Source organism: Canis lupus, chromosome 27, assembly GCF_011100685.1.
Source record: "Canis lupus familiaris isolate Mischka breed German Shepherd chromosome 27, alternate assembly UU_Cfam_GSD_1.0, whole genome shotgun sequence".
NCBI lineage: Eukaryota > Metazoa > Chordata > Mammalia > Carnivora > Canidae > Canis > Canis lupus.
Window position 1 is genome coordinate 29,420,342 of NC_049248.1, and position 19,838 is coordinate 29,440,179.

At 41.3% G+C, this 19,838-nt stretch overlaps 1 long non-coding RNA gene across 2 annotated transcripts in view; it reads right to left on the bottom strand.

Annotated features, from left to right (window-relative positions):
• Nucleotides 1-3,857: 3,857 nt before the first annotated feature.
• The window catches only part of LOC106557923, a 36,514-nt gene continuing 20,533 nt past the window's right edge, over nucleotides 3,858-19,838 (bottom strand). The window contains exons 2-4 of one of the 2 annotated variants that reach the window (XR_005380012.1): nucleotides 12,245-12,449; nucleotides 5,438-5,644; nucleotides 3,858-5,041 (exon numbers count right to left, since the gene is read on the bottom strand). This is a non-coding gene — a long non-coding RNA (uncharacterized LOC106557923). The remainder of the gene's footprint in view (nucleotides 5,042-5,437; nucleotides 5,645-12,244; nucleotides 12,450-19,838) is intronic. The other variant, XR_005380011.1, reaches the window with a different exon arrangement.

Genomic DNA, 19,838 nt, shown 5'->3' on the forward strand with positions numbered 1-19,838 from the left:
CCTTTATCACTATGCAAAGTTGTTGACTAGCAAGACGACCAGAAAGCAAACTCTTTGTCTTAATTCAGGCTGCTACAGCAAATTACCATAGATGGGGTGGCTTAACCAATAGAAATTTATTTCTCACAGTTCTGAAGTCTGGGAAGCCTAAGATTAAGGTGTCAGCAGATTGGGTGTCCAGAAAGAGCCCTCTTCCTGGTTTGCAGACAGCCATTTTTGCATTTTGTCCTCACAAGTGGGTGGAGAAGCAGTGAAAAGGGTTCAGAATCTCTTAGTTAGTGATACATGTGTATGTTATATGGTTGACAGCTAGAAATGTTAAAATATTGTGGAGTGACCTCTTCAGCATTGTTGGGTAAAAGAGTGAGTTTTGGAGACTCCTCTAAGGCAAAAATATGGTTGGGTTATTATAAAGAACTAATAACAGAATTTAAAAATTCTAACCTAAAAAAAATTACTGAAAAATGAAAAGCTTGCTAACTTAGCATCTGAATTTAGACACTAAAATGTCTGTCTTGTCTAGTGATGTATTTTAAAATGTTATCACTGGCTACAGGCAGGCAGTAGCTCCACAAAAGTAGCAATTAATGTGACAGCAGTTAAATGTTAAGACCAAATTAGGGGGAGTTATTTACTCTCATTGCTATTATTGGAAGCATATAGGAGGTACCCAGAAGCTACTATAAAGGAGGTTATGGATAAATACACACTACTTTTTATACTCATCTTGAAATGTACAATTGCTCACAATCCTCTCAAGAAAAAAAAAACCTAAAGTGAATAAAATATAGAACAATTTACAGTCTTGGATCTTGTGTGTTCTTTTTTAAACAGCAGCCACAGTCTCCAAACATTGGATAAATATTGAACTCTTTTCTTAAACTTTTTGTTATGGAAATTTCCAAACATACACAAAGTAGAAAGAATAGAATGAGTCCTCATGTTTCTATTACCTGCATTCAACATTTACCAACATATGACCAGTCTTGTTTAATACCCTCCTGTCCCCTGACCCCAACCACACTAAATTACTTAAAATCAACTGTCAGTCCTGAAGGTAATGTAACACTGTGTGCCAAGTATATTTCAATTTTAAAAAAATTCTCTCAGCAATGGGGTCTAACTTCAAATATTTCTTAAATCCAACCACTCTGTACCACCTACATTGCTATTATCTTAGCTTTAGTAATCCTCAAACTTCTCTGTCTCAGAATCCCTTTCCTCTCTTGGAAACTATTGTGGACTCCAAAGGCCTTTCTTTGTTTATGTGGTTATGTTAATATCTGTCATCATTATTAGAACTAAGGGCTGCAACAAATGTAAAACATTTATTCATTAAAAAATAATAAGTCCAGAGATGCCTGGTGAGAGACACACAGAGAAAAACAGAGACATAGGCAGAGGGAGAAGCAGGCTCCCTGCAAGGAGTCAGATGTGGGACTTGAACCTGGGACTCCAGGATCACGCCCTGAGCTGAAGGCAGATGCTCAACCGCTGAGCCACCCAGGCTGTCCAAAGTGTGGCTTTTCATATCTACTTCTGCATTCAATAACTTCTGCTTGAATGTATCACATGTCATGTAGCCTCTGGAAAACTCTATACTCATGAAAGAGAATAGGAAAGGCAAATAATGTCTTAGTATTATGAAAATAGTTTTGACCTTGCAGATCCACTAGTATGTCTTAGGGATTCCTAGGGTTCCTCAGGCCACACTTTTTAATGTTCTTTTTAACATTAAAGTTACATACCATAAACTTCACCCTCATAAATTATACAGTTTAATAGTTTTCAAGATATTAACAAAGATATGCAACAATCACTATTATCTAATTCCAGAACGTTTTCATCATTCCATTAGCAAGCATTACCCACTCCCCCTCATATCATCACCTGGTATCACCGTTGATAACCACTAATCTTTTTTCTTTTTCTATGAATTTGCTAATTCTAGACACTTCATAAAAGTTGAATCCATACAATATGTGATCTTTTCTTTTTGGCTTCTTTTACTTAGCATGTTTTCAAAGTTCATTCATGTTGTAGCATGTATCATACTTCATTTCTTTTTGAGGCTGAATAATACTCCCTTCTATGAGTATATCACATTTTAATTACTCATCAGTTGATGGACATTTGGTTTGCTTCTCCTTTTTGGCTATTACTGGTAATGTTGCTATGAACAGTAGTGTACAACTGTTTTTGTGGGCAGGTTTTCAGTTCTCTTGGGTACATACCTGGGAACAGAGCTGCCAGGTCATATAGCAACTCTAAACTTAACTTTTGAGAAACTGGAGAATGGAGAGAGCACATTTTGAGAACCACATCCCTAGTGTGAGCCACTCTCACTTACTGTCTGGACTATTCCAAGACTTGCCTAACTAATTTCCCTGATCCCACCCTGGTGCCCTTGAAGTTTTTTTTTCCACACAACTGCCATTGCCATCTTTCTAAGAACTCACATTAGAACACATCCCTCTACTATATAAAAACATTCTGATGGTCTTCCATCACAGGTAGAATAAAATCCAAACGCTACCAGGGTTCAAACATGATCTAGTCCCTCCTTACCTCTTTGATTTACCTCCTCACTTGCTGTGGGCTAGCCCAGGGACTTCTGCTTTTCAAACATGCCAAGCCCCTCCTCCCACCTCAGTGCCTTTTAATTCATCCCCTTCATCTGGAGCCTGCTTCCTACTAATCTTTGTTGTGATTGGTCCTTCTAATTTACATTCAGATCTGTGCTTGAAAGTAATGTCCTGAGAAGAGCCTTCCTTGGCCTCCCCGTCTAAAATAACCACTCCCACCAATCACTCTAATCACTTTATCCAACTACATTTTATTTAGTGTACTTACATTGTTTACCTATGTTTAATTGTTAATTTCCATCATTATATCTAGTTCCTAGAGATTCAATAAATATTTTGTCATGAGTGCAATAAAAGCCAAAGGCGGGTGTTCCAGTTATTTATCACTGCATTACAAACTATCCCAAAACGTAGTGGTTTATTTAGGCTAGGCTCAGCTGGGTGATTTTTCTGTTGGTGTTGACAGTAGTTACTTGTGTAGTTGCCAGGGACAGCTGAGGCTGGGCTCAGCTGGACTTCCCTTCCCTCACCACATGGCTTCTGCTTAGGATCTCCACAGCAAAGTAGTCGGATTTCTTACATAGCAGTTCAGGGTTCCCAAGAGGGAAATGGTGGAAGCTACTGTCCTTTCAAGACTTAGGAACTAGCACAGCATCACTTCTGCCATAGTGTGTTGTTAATAGAGTCAAAAAGGCCAGCCCAGATTCAAGGGATTATTCAGGGACATGAACACCGGGTGTGTATCATGGGGATGGTGGTGGGAGTGGGGGGCAACCAGTGAAATTGGCAAGCACTCCATGCAAAGGCTCAGTGTATTTTGCTTATTGTTATTACAACTATCTGATAGCTGGAGGAGGAGATTCCTTAGAGAGTTGGCTGTATTGCAAATTAGAGCATCTTTTCTAATGCAGAGGTGTATGAATCAGAATAAAGAAAAAGCTTGGGATCCCTGGGTGGCTCAGCGGTTTAGTGCCTGCCTTCCGCCTAGGGCGTGATCCTGGAGACCCGGGATTGATTCCCGCATCGAGGGAATCTGCCTATGTCTCTGCCTCTTTCTCTGTGTCTCTCATGTATAAATAAATAAAATCTTTAAAAAAAAAGAAAAAGCTTATTAATTATTTTGAATATAGGAGTCATTACTGCAGGGGCTCCTGGGTGACTCAGTTAAGTGTTTGCCTGCTGCTCAGGTGATGGGAATCTCTGCTCAGCGGGAAGCCTGCTTCTCCCTCTCAGCGTCCCCCCGCCCCCCCCCCCCCCCGTGCTTGTGTGCTCTGTTAAATAAATAAATAAATAAATAAATAATAAAGTCAGTCTTTGCTGCAACTTGATCAGAAACCATACACCTGGAGATGGACACGTTTTATTATAGACTCTGTAGCTGTATTTTTAAAATGGGATTCTAATGAAATCCTTATCCAGGCAGCATAGCACAGTAGTTAAGCACAGGACACTGGAGCCTGACAGCCTGAGTTTGAGTCCTGGCGAGACAGCTTACTAGCTGGTGATCTTTTTTTTTTTTTTTTTTAATTTTATTTATTTAAGACAGAGAGAGCGAGAGGCAGAGACACAGGCAGAGGGAGAAGCAGGCTCCATACAGGGAGCCTGTGCAGGACTCGATCCCGGGACTCCAGAATCACGCTCTGGGCCGAAGACAGGTTCTAAACCCAGGGATCCCCACTAGCTGGTGATCTTGAACAAATTGCTTAACCCGTTCATACTTCAGTCTCCTCGTCTGTAAAATGAGAAGAGCAAGAATGATAACTACATAACGGGTTTTTGAGAATTAAGTTGGTTAGTATCTGTAAAGTACAGGATAATGCCATACAGTAACTGGTACGTAAGCATTTGTTAAATGAAACACAAATTTCAAGAAAAAAAATACTGAAATGTTAATTCTAACAACATCAGTAGTTACATTTATCAAACAGTAGATAACCACTCCTTTTTTTTTAACTTGCCAAAAGGCAATTGAACTAAATCAAAATAATTTACCAGGATGTAATCTAAACCCTTCTCTCCTCCAAGTTTTCTCCAATCATTAACTATATAAACACAACTAGTGGTCATGCCAACTAGTCAGATAGGTTTGGTTTTTTTTTATTATTCATTTTTGCAATTACTTAACATGACTTTAAGACTTTGACCTTTATTGCATTTTCTTCCACCTTCCTTAATAACCCTTTTAAAAGCCTTCAGAAAAAGACACAATAATGACTAGCAAGTTAAAGTAATATTAAAAAGCAATGCTTGTTCAAAGGTTGGGTTTGATTATGGAGGGTTGGAGGTCACACACAGCTATGAGTGTCATAGTCCCAAGAGGGCTGGTCCATGGTCTCTGACACCCAGGTTAATTCAGGGCCACTCCAGGAAGTTCGCTTGCAGCTTCATGAGCATAGACTATTCCAGACTCCACAGTCTCTTCCTCTATAAAACATGGAATCCTAGGCAAGCAAGAGCTGTAAAAAGGGGGAATAAAGTTAAAGTAGCTTTCAATGGAGCATTCAAGGGTAAATTTGCAGGCCATATCACCACTGGTGATTTTAGAAAGCCTGGGTAAAATGGATTCCTTATAAAAAAATGAAACTATCATCTTATGTTTATATGTCATAGTAGCTTTTCAAAGTGTTTTCAGCCTTAAAAAAAAAAAAAAAGATTTATTTATTTATTTGAAATAGAGCAGGGGAGGGGCAGAGGGAGAAGGAAGATCTCAAGCAGACATCCCCCCACTGAGCACAGAGTTGGATGTGAGGCTTGATCTCAAGACCCTGAGATCAAGACCTGAGTCAAGACCAAGAGTAGGATGCTCAACTGACCAAGCTACCCAGGTGCCCCTAGAGTGTTTTCAGCCTTACCTCATGAACAGCTTCAGGAACACAGCAAGACTAATATAATAATTATTGCTTCCATGACAATCAGCATTCCAAAGATGAGTAGTCAAGGCAGAAGGTTAATTATAAATAAAAAGAGGTGTGGATCCACTGGCCTGGCAGTTTGTCCGAATCTGAATGAATTATACGGAGTCCGTGGGTTCCCTTGTCTTCTCTGCACCTCTTCAATACCTGCCAAACATTGAGCACAGACAATTACGACTTCTATTCTCGTTTCTTCTAATTTCATTTTTCGTGAAGCTATAACAATAAAGGGGAAAATGGAAGGCATGTATAATCTTACTTCAATGCAATTCATTCCTACATATTTTCTTCCAGAATTTGCCCAGTTGCATGCAGGTTTTTATATAATTAGTGTCACAGTGCACGTGCTTTTCAATTTTATTTTTTCTCCTCTTATAGCAATATTTGTTCATGTTATTTCATAATCTTCTTAATTATTATGGCTTCATATTCCTGTTAGTTGTTATGTAATAACTCGTCATTTGGCCATAAAAGTTGTAATGACCATCTCTTTTTATACCTTCTTTGGCATAATTTCCATGTGATGAATTCCTAAGATTATGAATTGTGGCAGGCTCTATGTTCTAAAGATGACCACAACAATATCTTCCCATCCCATTGCTCTTCTGCAATGTGACCGTGACACTCCCCTTTGAACATGGCTGAGTTCTGTGACTGTTTTGACTTATAATGTGGTAATGGTGACACTATGCCTGTTTTGCGTGTAGCCCTTAATGGGCCTGATAACACCTATTTCCTGCTTCTAGAAAGCATAACTATCCTGAGATTACATGGTGTGCAAGACCTAAGCCACATGAAGAAGCCCTGGGGTCTGAGATGCCACGTGGACGATAGGAATAGCACAACAGCAGTGAGACATCAGACATATGAACAAAGACACCACGTTGGAAATGTATCATTTAGACCTCGCAACCCCACACGAAGCCAGGTGAACTGCCCAACAGAGCCCTTCCTACAGAACTGCATGAAAAAATAAATGGTTGTATTAAGCCACTAAGTTTTGTGATAGTTACCTGGTCATAGGTATTTGAAACATGAGTGTAGGGGCCAAGGGCAGACTGTCCTAAGATGGACCACTTTGGTGTGATTGAGTTACAAAGCAATCAAACCCCAGCAGATTCTGGAAAAGCTCTTTACCTCCCCCCCCAGCTGCCTAAAAAGATAGATAATCTGTTCTAGGAAGAGAGCTATCACCATAGATAATTACATTTGAAGAGGAACTAGGTATGGTAGACAGGGAGGAACCTAGGAAGGAGGGCCTGACCAAAGTCCCCTACATCCCATTGTGTCTGAGGGGCCCACCAAACATTTGTTCACCAAACACTTTGTTTCATCTTCCTGTGAATTGTAGTCCTTCCTTTTGAAGTCCCAGACTCCTACCCACTTCTCCTTAGTTCAGAATGACACGCATACCTCATTTTGCCTGTCTTCTGTGTGGATTCCTCCTACACATGAAATTAAATTTGATTTTTTCCCATTAATCTGTCTCATGTCAATTTAATTCTCAGTCCAGCTAGAAGGATCTTGAAGGGCAGAGGAAAGTCTTTCTCCCTGACGTGGGTCAAAAGATTAAAAGAAAAAAAAATCCCAAATGCTGGCAAAAGCATTTCTAACAGAACTGAACCAGTTTGTACAATTTGCAGTGCCTTAAAAAGTCTACACTTCTCAAGATGCAAGCCTAAGAAGGATTGTATTGTCTGTGCTGTTTCTGAATTACTTCATTTAAAGAGCATCCAAGATTTTATTCATTTATCCATGAGACACACATACACACAGGCAGAGAGAGAAGCAGGCTCCATGCAGGGAGCCTGATATGGGACTCGATCTGAGGACTCCAGGATCATGCCCTGAGCCAAAGGCGAGTGCTAAACCGCCAAGCCATCCAGGGATCCTCCAGAGCATCCAACTCTTAATTTTGCTTCTATTCTGAGAAGGTAAGTGCTCACTTTGGAGACCTCTGATTTTCTTACCCTCACCATCTCTGGTATATGTCCTTCCTTCTTGCCCCATTCACCTCACCCCCACCCCCCATTTTAGGTTCTGCTTATCCTCAAACAAAAATAATATCGGCCGCTCGCCTACTTTGAATTGAAACATACAAAGCAATTTGAAATTCCTTCAAGAAAGGAACGGAGAAGGGCTGAAGTGTGTATGGATACCTCTAAGGTACATCAAAGATAAACATACACTTGATTTATCAATTCATTCCAAAACCTTCGGGAGCACCTCCTATGTGTTAAGCATATTGATTTGCTCAGATACTCAGGTATCTAAGTGGTAGACACTAAGTCGAATCAGATTAAGGCTAAGGGGAATTTACTGGCACATGGAATCGAGGATTGGTTTCAGGTGAAGCCCGAGCCAGGGCCAAACAAGACAAAGGAGGAACAGATTTATCGTTTCTTGGGCTGACCCTTGGTTGAACGCTGGTTCTTTTCTCAGGCTCTGCATAGTTGGTTGAGGCAATAGTAGCTCCAGCCCTGTGGCCTCTTGAGTTCCAGTTCAATGAAAGAGAGAAATTCTTTCACGGGGCCAGGCACAAGCCCTGGCATTCAAGGACTGTAACCTCCCCGATCTTGCACCCATTTCTGAACCACTCCTGTGGCCTGGGCGGGGGTGGGGTGGGAAGGGTGAGGATGCACCGATGGGCTGAGGCTGGGCCACACAGTCCATCTTGGTGGTGAGTCAGCCTCTGAACCAATCACGTGGCCTGGGGTGAGGTGGGGGTGTGTTTGGGGAAAGGATGAGGATGCACGGATGGGCTGAGGCTGGGCCCCGCGTTCCATCCCAGCTCTGAGTCAGCCTCTTCTAGAGGTTAGACACTGAGATCCGGGGAGGGTAAGTAGGAGGACAGTGTCCCGAATGCAGCTGCCAAACACCGCATCTGGCTGTCTCCTGTTCCCATGCAGGAATTCTCCTACCACGCTATGGTGTTTGACTAAATACTGGGCCTGCCCCTCCCCCCCATATAATGAGAGTCTGAGTGTTGTCTCAGACACCTGCGGTTCACACTGCCTCGGCTTTGTTTCAGTGCTCTGGATGCAAGGATATTTCTAAACGTTTAGTCACTTCCCCTTTGAGGTGCCACCACACATCCATCTTTCTCAGGAGAAGCAGCCTCCAGGGGAAGGAAGGCAGCCAGCAGATGAAAAGCTACTTCTTTCCTTCAGCTCCTAGGAAAATGCATAATTAGAATCTTCCAAGATGTGAAGGAAGAGGGTAGAGCTAGATTTCCAAATGTGGGGTGACAAGTATTTTACAGAAGGACGGAGTTGGGTTAGACACCACCACAGTTCTTGCTCAGTATAGTAGTCTGTGGTCCACAGTCTGTCTTTCAGGACAGGCAGTTTGGGTGCTGTTTTTAAGAAGGGGAGAGGGCATTGGCTCCTGAAGTGGCTGGTGGGGAGGGAGGAGTCTCTTCAGGAGAGAGGGAAGGGTGAGTGGAGACAGGAAGACACGCTTCAGCCAGGTTCCAGTTGTAGTTGTCAGGCGGCTGCTGCTCCTGACTCTGGATTTTGAGCATTTCCACAAATCCTCAGAATTAGTTCAAATCATCAGCTGGCACTTGACAGCTTTTATTCCCTTGGCTCTTGAAAGGGAAAGTAAATCAGAGCTTGACTGCTCAGAACCTGGCAGGAACACTTTAATAAAGATGTTTATGGGGAGTGGGAGCAGGCTTGAGGATCCACTGTCATCTCTCAGGGTCCACTTCGATCCAGGCTGGCTTCCAGAAAAATAACAGCAAGTTGTGAAAATTGCAGGATGGCCCAGCTCTACTGCAGAATGGATTATCAGCCCTCGAGCTATGTCACTGCAAACAGAAGGCTATGAAAAGGGGAGAATGAGAGGGGAGATGTTATAGGGGCAAATTGGTCGAGAAAGCCCTGGTTCGCAAGGGCAATGTTTACATTCCCAAGGGAAGCAAAGTAAGCAGCACAGGAAAACAGGCAGCTATCTAGGAGAGGCAGGGGGAGCTCTGCAGGGGAAGTCACTGCCTGGCCAGTGAGCAGCATTTCGATGCTGAGCTAAAGGCAGAGGCGAGGCCCAAGTGTCGAAGTGTCCGGGGGGAGAGAGCTGTTCTCTCAGTATGGGTTGAACTGAAGTGCATTTCAGCATTTGGGCTGATGTTGCCTCATTTTAAGTTTTATTTCTCATGGATCGTCTTGTGGATCAGAAGAAACACAAGAGCCACACGAGCTGTGCAACAAGCGAGTAGATTCCAAACAGTTTGCCAAGGGCATTACAAATAATTGAGCCCTCTCACCTACCCTGTTGCCTTACAGACCTGTGTCTCTGTGTAAGGATCTAGAATGTCTCAGATCATACTAAAGCCCAAATTTTGTCTTTTATCTGAACTAGAACAATTTGAGCAATAGGAAACATGTTGAATTTGACCTGAGCCCTGTTTTCCTGGAAAAGAGTAACGGGAATTAAGAAATCCCCAACCCTTTCTGTTCTGGAACAGGGCTTACTGCAAAGAGCCACCCTTCCCCATAGGATTTAGATAAGACTCACTGATGTCCCCTTGTTTACCTGTGAAAAGCCTGGGCACAAACTCAAAATTCCCTTTGTAGCCTCATAAATGATTAGCTGAATTGCTTGTCTCCATTGACCAATTGCAACAAAATGCTGTTAACCAAATTTTGCTTAAGCTTCTCTACCTCCAGGTCTATGAACTTTGGCCCACCCTTGAGGCTTGCATACAGCCCGTGGTGATAATGGACAGGGCTCAGGGTCAAACGTTCTCTGACCCACCATCTAGTCATGCAGTCTTTCATCTCCTTCACCAGGGGTTCTTCTTTGCCTGGTTCACTCTTCTCTATAACAGAAAAACTCTTTTTACCTGACCCTCAAACTGCTTGCACACCTTATGGTCACAGCATTCTCCTATTGCTATAATTCCTTCCCCCATCCCTCTTGCCATAATCCTTTTTTTTTTTTTTCATAATCCTTTTGAATACAAGTCTCTTACTAAGTCTGGAATTTTTTTTGTGTGTATGTCAAACCAGAAATGGACGACAACCCATTAGCTCCTTTTCTGAACTCCTTCTATCTATAGATGTTTATAGAAATCAAAAATTCTTTTATTCTTTTGCCCCTTGAATGGGTTTCCAGCATGACTGCAGCTTACCAAGAAAAGACGACCTCTGACAAATGGTGAAAAGGGTAAATAATCTAAGTTAAATGCTTATCATGTGCTGGGTACTGTTTTAAGTGCTTCTATGTGTTATCTCATTTAATTTCCCCAAATTCCATACAAGCTAGATATTATTTTTAGTTCTGCTTTACAAAAATGGAAACTGAAGCAAAGAGAAGTTAAATAACTTAGTCAAGGTCAGATAGCCAATGAGTGACAGAGTTGGGACACGAAGTCAGGTTGGTCCAGGGCCACAGCTTGGAATTTAACCACCATGCCATGGGCTTTCCTTGGGGATGGCTTCGTGGGGATGCTCCTTCTATAGATAGGAAGCATGTGAAAAGAAAAAAGAAATCCTGGCAAGTGTAAGCTAGGCACTGACCTGGCATCAACAGCTGGGAACTGGTTTACCACTTAGCAAACATAAACCATTTCCCACAGCAGCATGTCTAGTAAGGTCCCTCTGTGACTGACCTGGAGTGATGCGAAAAAGAGCCCATACCACAGTGGTACCTTTTGCACAAAAACAAGATCCTTGGGCAGCCCCGGTGGTGCAGCGGTTTAGCGCCGCCTGCAGCCCAGGGCGTGATCCTGGAGACCCTGGATCAAGTCCCACGTCAGGCTCTCTGCATGGAGCCTGCTTCTCCCTCTGCCTATGTCTCTGCCTCTCATTCTCTCTCTGTGTTTCTATGAATAAATAAATAAAATCTTAAAAAAACAACAACAACAAGATACTTGTATGAACCACAGCAAGGACCAAACATCTCCCTCTCCCTCTCCTGGCTAACATGAGCAACTGGTAGTTTTTTTATCAATGACAATATTAGCCTGATCCCACCCCTGCCACCTCCTTGATAAAAATCAAGATTCTCAATCACTAAAATACCCCCACTTTCTGACAGAACCCAATCCAGAGCAATCTTCAGTTTATCGAACCATTCCCCAAATCATCTAACAGAAACCCCAATCCTAATGTAAGTCCCTTCTAATTCCTTCTTACTAGATACTACCAAGTTCCCAAGGTTTATAGTTATCTTTGCTACAGCAAGTAATGAACCCTACTTTTTATTTTTTTATTTTTATTTTTATTTTTTTTTTTTTTTTTTTTTTTTTTTTAAGTTTGTATTTATTTATGATAGTCACAGAGAGAGAGAGAGAGAGAGGCAGAGACACAGGCAGAGGGAGAAGCAGGCTCCATGCACCGGGAGCCTGATGTGGGATTCGATCCTGGGTCTCCAGGATCGCGCCCTGGGCCAAAGGCAGGCGCCAAACCGCTGCGCCACCCAGGGATCCCTGAACCCTACTTTTTATGATTAAAAGTGTGAACCTAGTGGGCTGGTGGGCTTTAGCACAAGCCTATAGTTCCCTAAGGCATGGATTTGATGCTTCCTGAGGCCTCACCTGGTAGTTCTATCTTGTAATGGCATGAGCTTCTACTGGGTCTTGCTTCTGCCTTTCCAGAAGCAAATTGCTTGCTTCTGTCTGCTTAGAACTTTCCTCTCCTTTTTCTCTTCTTCTTAACCATTCTTCCACCCCTACTCCTGCCTTCTTCCCCTTCAAATTCCTCTGGAAAAGGCTTTATTTCCTTTAGGATACTGTAAATGGTTTACCATACTGAAGAGGTCTAACTTGGTTATCTTCAACTCAGATTTGCCAGCTCGGGAATCCAAAGTCTCCCTGCAGTTTCTTGACACACCGAAAAATGGAGGAGACATGTCAACAGAGACTTCTGTTGGTATATTCAGATTCTATCTGTTGAATAAGAGACTCCAGAAGCATTTCTTCCCAGTCTACTTCTTATGTTACATTTGGGCCCTTGGGATGAAGGAGAAAACTGTTCAAACAGCTAAATTATCATTCTTACTATTATTCCCAAACACTAATCACAGAAATCACAAAAAATTTTGTTTAATGGGCAGAACATTGGCTCCAAATTTAAAAGTTTTACTTTTGTTGAAACTTTCTTTTATTATCTGTAGACAATGTCCTATATAACAACTCATAGCTGTGGCCCCAATGACATAATGACATGTATAGAACACTTTGTGTCACATGCATATAAGTTTATGATGCAGAAATTCAAATATATATGGCGTGACCATGGCAAAATGAAGACAATAACCACTGTATTCTGCAACGTGGTAGTGAAAATGGATAACATTGTCATGTGCTTGACTTCCGTTATGATTATACTACATGAGATTTTTGAAGTGATGTGACTGAGCATATTAATGCAGGTCTCTATGACACTGCTTTAGGTATTTCCTAAAGCAATAATCCCTTATGGTAAAAATAATCCCTTATGGTAAAATCAATATGATTTTTAATCACATTTGTATTTTTTCTAGATATTTTCGGTTTATTTTAGAAAATACAAAACATGTATTATGTACTGAAATGATGGATATTTTTAGTATATGATGTGATGTTTTCTAACAGTGCTTTAATGACCACTCATAACCTGCATATCACTTTTTTTTAAAGATAGATTTATTTATTTATTTATTTATTTATTTATTTATTTATTTATTATAGACTTAGACAGAGAGAGAGAGAGGCAGAGACACAGGAGGAGGGAGAAGCAAGCTCCATGCCGGGAGCCCAACGCTGGACTCGATCCCAGGACTCCAGGATTGTGCCCCGGGCCAAAGGCAGGTGCTAAACCGCTGAGCCACCTAGGGATCCCCCTGCATATCACTTTTAAAGTTCCACAAATAATTCATTGATAAATAAATTCTCATTGTAGAAAACTAAAATTCAGAAATATACAGAGTAAATATACAGAGTAAATAAAAAAGTCACCCGTAATTCTGGACTCTTTCCCCCAAAATCTCACTTCCCTAGAATAACCACTATTTCCAGTTGTGTGTGCTTCCTTCCAGATCATTTGCTTTGCATTTATATCCTTGTATATAGACATATTTGGTAGATAATAGTAAACATTTATTCTGTACTGAAATGTTTCAGATACATTGTTATCTTATTTAATCCATGTAGGGGAGGCAAAAACTTACCTCTCTCCTCTAAGACTTTTCATCTGGGCTTGAAAATTAATTTGACAAAGACAGATTAGCAGGAGAAAAGCATACAGTTATTTAACATAAGATTTATGTGACATGGGAGTCCTTACAAGGAAATGAAGATCCAAAGAAGTGGCAAAATCTAAATATGCCTTTATACCAAGTTGAACAAAAAGAAGCAATTGTAGAAAAGCAGCTAAATATATGGGGAGGCTAAATGAAGATAAGAATTATTTGAATGAGGTCTGTTTGTACTGAATTCTCATGCCTCCAACTTCCTGCCCTTGATGATAAAAAAGTTGCTTTCATTTTGCTATAGGGAGAAAATCTCCAATATGGGGGTTTTATCTTCTGCCATTAGGAAGAAAAAGGAGAGAGAGTGCTATTCTTGACCCTACCTTGTTTTTAAGTGCCTTTAGCTCAAAGTAATCCTTATGCCAAAGCACCTATTTTGGGGTGGCATATATGCCACCCTTCATCTTCATAACACCCTCTATCTTCACAACAACCTTGAGGCTGGTGCCATTATCCATTTACTGGTGAGGAGCTGGAATCACAGGGGCAGTAACTACATTGTTTAAATCATACCACTGTAAATAATGAAATCAGATTTTGAACCCAAGCTGTCAGTTCAGTGTCACAAACTCCCAACCACTACACTGTGCTGCCCCCCAATGGCAAGTCAGTATCACCCCAGCTGCTTTTTGGTTTGCTAGCCACAGAAGTTAACTACCTGCATATTCTGTGTAGATAATCACAACTGATTACTGGGCAACTTTGGGCAGCTGAACCAGAACTATTGGGATGCTTCCCTGTAGTATAAATACAAAAGAAACACAGTTAAAAGTGCTACTAGCTAAAATTGCATCAAAAATAATAACATTCTTTTTTTTTAATAATAACATTCTTAGGAATAAACAGTCTAAGTTAAGGTGAAAGATCTGTACTCTGAAAATGATAAAACTTTGATGAAAGAATTGAAGAATACAAATGGAAAGACATTCCATGCTCATGGATTGGTAGGAGAAATACTGTTAAAATGTCTATGCTACCCAAAGCACTCTATACATTTAATGCAATCCCTGTCAAAATCCCAACTGCATTTTTCACAGAGCTAGAACAAACCCAAAATTCATATGGAACCACAAAATACCTCAAATAGCCAAAGCAGTCCTGAAAAAGTAAAACAAAACTGGAAGCATTACAATCCCAAGGCTTCAAGTTATATTACAAAGTTGTAGCAATCAAAACAATATGGTACTGGCACAAAAATAAACACATAGATGAGTAGAACATAATAGAAAGTTCAGAAATAAACTCACAACTATATGGTCAATTAATCTTTGACAAAGGAGGCGAGAATATGCAATGGGAAAAAGAAATCTCTTCAACAAATGGTGTTGGGCAAACTGGACAGCTACATGCAAAAGAATGAAACTGGACCACTTTCTTATATTATACACAAAAATAAACTCAGCATGGATTAAGAACTTAGATGTGAGACCTGAAACCATAAAAATCCCAGAAGAGAGTACAAGCAGTAATTTCTCTGACATTGGCCATAGCGATAGTTTTCTAGATCTGTCTCCTGAAGTGAGGGAAACAAAAGCAAAAGTAAACTATTGGGACTACATAAAAATTTAAAAATTTGCACAGCAAAAGAAACAACCAGTAAAACTAAAAGACGACCTATGGAATGGGAGAAAATATTTGCAAATGACATATCTGATAAAAGGTTAGTATCCAAAATATATGGAGAACTCATAGAACTCAACAGCAAAAAAAACACAAATAATCCAATTAAAGATAGGCAGAAGACATGAACAGACATTTCTCCAAAGAAGACCTCCAGATGGCCAACAGACACATGAAAAGATGCTCAACATCACTATTCGTCAGGGAAATGCAAATCAAAACCACAATGAGATACCACTTCATGCGTGTCAGAATGTCTAAAACAGAAAAGAAACAAAGGTTAGTGAAGATGTAGAGAAAAGGAACCTTCATGCACTGTTGGTGGGAATGCAAACTGGTGTAGTTGCCATAAAGGGCAGTAGGAAGTTGGTAAAAAAAAAAAAAGAACTAGAACTACCCATTGATCCAGTAATCACATACTGGGTATTTACCAAAGAATACAAAACACTAATTCTATGGGATAGATACACTCCTATGTTTATAGCAGCATTATTTATAATAGCCAAATTAGGGAAGCAGCCCAACTACTTATCAATAAAGAAGGTGAATATTATTCATTCATTTAAAAAAAAGAATGAAATCTTGCCATTTGCAATGATGTGGATGGAGCTAGAGAATATTATGTTAAGAGAAATAAGTCAGTCAAGACAAATCCATATGATTTCACTCATATGTAGAATTTAAGAAACAAAACAAATTAACAGAGGAGAAGAAAAAAAAAAAAGACAAACCAAAAACAAACTTTAACTATAGAGAACAAACAGAGGGTTATTTGAGGGGAGGTGGGTGGAGGGATGGGTGAAATAGGTGATGGAGAGTGGGAGTATACGTGTCTTTTTTTTTTTTTTTTTTTTCCTGATTCTATTTATTTACTTGACAAAGAGGAGAAGCAGAGGGAGAAGGAGAAGCAGGCTCCTTGGATCCCTGGGTGGCGCAGCGGTTTAGCGCCTGCCTTTGGCCCAGGGCACGATCCTGGAGACCCGGGATCGAATCCCACGTCGGGCCCCCGGTGCATGGAGCCTGCTTCTCCCTCTGCCTGTGTCTCTGCCTCTCTCTCTCTCTCTCTCTCTCTCTCTCTCTGTGTGTGACTATCATGAATAAATAAATAAAATCTTAAAAAAAAGAAAAAAAAGAAGCAGGCTCCTTGAGGATCAGAGAGCCCAATACAGGGCTTGATCCCAGAATCCTGAGATCATGACCTGAGCCTAAGGCAGACACTTAACTGACTGACTGAGCCACCCAAGTGCCTTGGAAGTATACTTGTCTTGATATATGAAATTGTTGAATTGCTATACTGTACACCTAAAACTAATATAACACTGTATGTTAACTATACTGGAATTAAAATACTACTATTACTATTACTACTACTAAAGTGCTGCTAGCTTGAAGCCACAAATGCAACCAGTCTAAACCTGTATGTATCGTCAAAAACTGAGGTCAGCTTCTCAATGAAACTGCAAGGTTTATTTAGCTGTCATAGTTCGTTGGTTGAATAAAATTAAATTTGGGGATATTTCATCACAACCCCTTTCTTGCCACATTCCTGACTCCCAGCTGGGTTCTTCAGATACTATTCCAATCTATTAAGAGCCAAAGAGTAGATTTGTCCTTGAATCACATTTTATACTCCCATCTTCATCTTTCATCTATATAATGAGGATATTCCTGGCCCTTTTCCTTCAGAAAATTGTGAGGATAATATTAGAGGACATTTAACCGAAGGCATTTTACCAACTGGAAAGATCTCCAAGTGAAGATGGGTGAATTAGCTCTGTGCTTCAATTATTTTTTTTAAAGATTTTATTTATTTATTCATAGAGAGAGAGAGAGGCAGAGACACAGGCAGAGGGAGAAGCAGGCATCATACAGAGAGCCTGACGTGGGACTCGATCCAGGGTCTCCGGGATCACGCCCTGGGCTGCAGGCGGCGCTAAACCGCTGTGCCACTGGGGCTGCCCTGTGCTTCAATTATTAAGAAACAATTAATGAAAGTCATCAGACATGATTAGTGTTTTTTTTTTAAGATTTTATTTATTCATGAGAGACCCAGAAAGAGAGGCAGAGACATAGGCAGAGGGAGAAGCAGGCTCCCTGCAGGGGGCCTGATGTGGGTCTCAATCCCAGGACTCTGAGATCACGACCTGAGCTGAAGGCAGATGCCACCCAGGTGCCCTCATGATTAGTGCTTTCCACAGAACATTCAAACAACTCAGTCTACCTCTGTAACTTCTTGTTAAAAATATGTGGTTCAGGGTTAATATGTGGCTCAGTTGGTTAAGCATCTGCCTTCAGCTCAGGTTCCAATCCTGGAGTCCTGGGATCGAGCCCCATGTCAAGCTCCCTGCTCAGTGGAGAGTCTGCTTCTTCTGCTTCTCCCTCTCCCTCTACTCTTCCTCTCCTTCTCCTCCACTCATGCTCACATGCTTTGTCTCTCTCTCAATAAATAAATAAAACCTTTAAAAAAATTTAAGAAAATCTGGTTGAAATATGGTAATGATAGAAAGCTACTCTTTTCTGTTACTATAAGTGCATTCCCTCCTAGGGAGTACAGAGCAATGGGGGAAAAAAGTTGCATTAAGTGCCTAGCACACAGTAGGCATTCAAATATCTGTTCAAAGAATAAAAAGGAAACATTAGTCCGAGTCCAGCCCTATTACATGTTGAGACATTTAATTTTTAAAATATTTTATCTAGGGCAGCCCCAGTGGTGCAGGGGTTTAGCGCCGCCTGCAGCCCAGGGCGTGATCCCGGAGACCCTGGATCGAGTCCCACGTCAGGCTCTCTGTATGATGCCTGCTTCTCCCTCTGCCTGTGTCTCTGCCTCTCTCTCTCTCTATGAATAAATAAATAAAATCTTTAAAAAAAAATAAATAAAATATTTTATCTATTTATACATGAGACACACACACACACAGAGAGAGAGAGAGAGAGAGGCAGAGACATGGGTAGAGGGAGAAGCAGGCTCCATGCAGGGAGCCTGACGTGGGACTCGATCCTGGGACTCTGGGATCACACCCTGGGCCGAAGGCAGGCAGTCCTGAGACATTCAAATTCATCACACTTTCCATATGCATTAGTTTTTCTCATCTTAAGAGAAAGAAGAAATAACATCTGCCGTTTTCTTAGCCTCTCAGAGACATCATGAGATGAAGATGACATATAAACTATTTTATCTCAGTGTGCAGATTTAAGTAAGATATATATGCACGTATTGCCCATGAAGGCCCCCACAGGTGAGGTGAGTTATCACCATGAGTGTGTCACCTGGACATCAGTAAGCGCTAGCAGTCCTCAGATCTAATTGTTAAGCAGGGGGACAAGGCTCCCTAGCAGTGTGTAGGCAGGAAAACGTGAATGGGGACTGTGAGAAGGAAGGGTCCTGATGGGGATGAGTATTCGGATTTGGGAGGACTAAAAAAGTGAATAGGAACTAGACAATAAATACTGGGAAGAGGATAAGAGGCAAAAGACTCTTCCAAAGGTCAGCCCTGGGACGCCCGGGTGGCTCAGCGGTTGAGTGTCTGCCTTCAACCCAGGGCGTGATCCTGGAGTCCCGGGATCGAGTCCCACATCGGGCTTCCTGCATGGAGCCTGCTTCTCCCTCTGCCTGTGTCTCTGCCTCTCTCTCTGTCTCTCACGAATAAATAAATAAAATCTTAAAAAAAAAAAAAAGGTCAACCTCAGAGTAGGAGCCTGGCAGTCAATGGGAGCAAGCTGGCAAACAGGTGACTGCAGTGAGCCCTGATGCAAGAGCTTGTCCTGATTCACTGCATCTGAGTCAGAATTGCTTTCCAGCTTTTCTTGGGAAGGTTTTGCTGACGTATGGAGATGAGGGTTGACGTCAGCACTTAGAGGTGGTCACGGTTTAATGGTCAACATTGCTTGTAGTTGTTGCCATGTTATTGTGTGTATTCACGGCCCTATCTGCTGCTAATGGGAAGTCATCCGTGCAAATAAAGTAAATATTGACATGTTTATGTACATGGTATATGTTTTTTTTTTTTAATTTTTATTTATTTATGATAGTCACACAGAGAGAGAGAGAGAGAGAGAGAGGCAGAGACATAGGCAGAAGGAGAAGCAGGCTCCATGCACCGGGTCTCCAGGATCGCGCCCTGGGCCAAAGGCAGGCGCCAAACCGCTGCGCCATCCAGGGATCCCTACATGGTATATGTTATTCGAATCATATGAGTGGTGTCATAGAGATAACACATTTGGGAAGCAAAATGAATGCTTAAGTTGGCAATTTCCAATGTGATTTGGGTAGTGCTATTAGAGATCTCAATGTCACATTATTCAAATACTAATGTGTTCACTTGTGGTTCTTCAGTGTTTGACTACTGCCTATAGGCTACAGTTTTTTGAAATACTACTAGACTCAATGTCAATTGATTATTAAATTTATGTCAGATATAGGGGTGCCTGGGTAGCTCAGTTGGTTAGGCGGCCGACTCTTCATTTCTCCGCTCAGGTTATGATCTCAGGG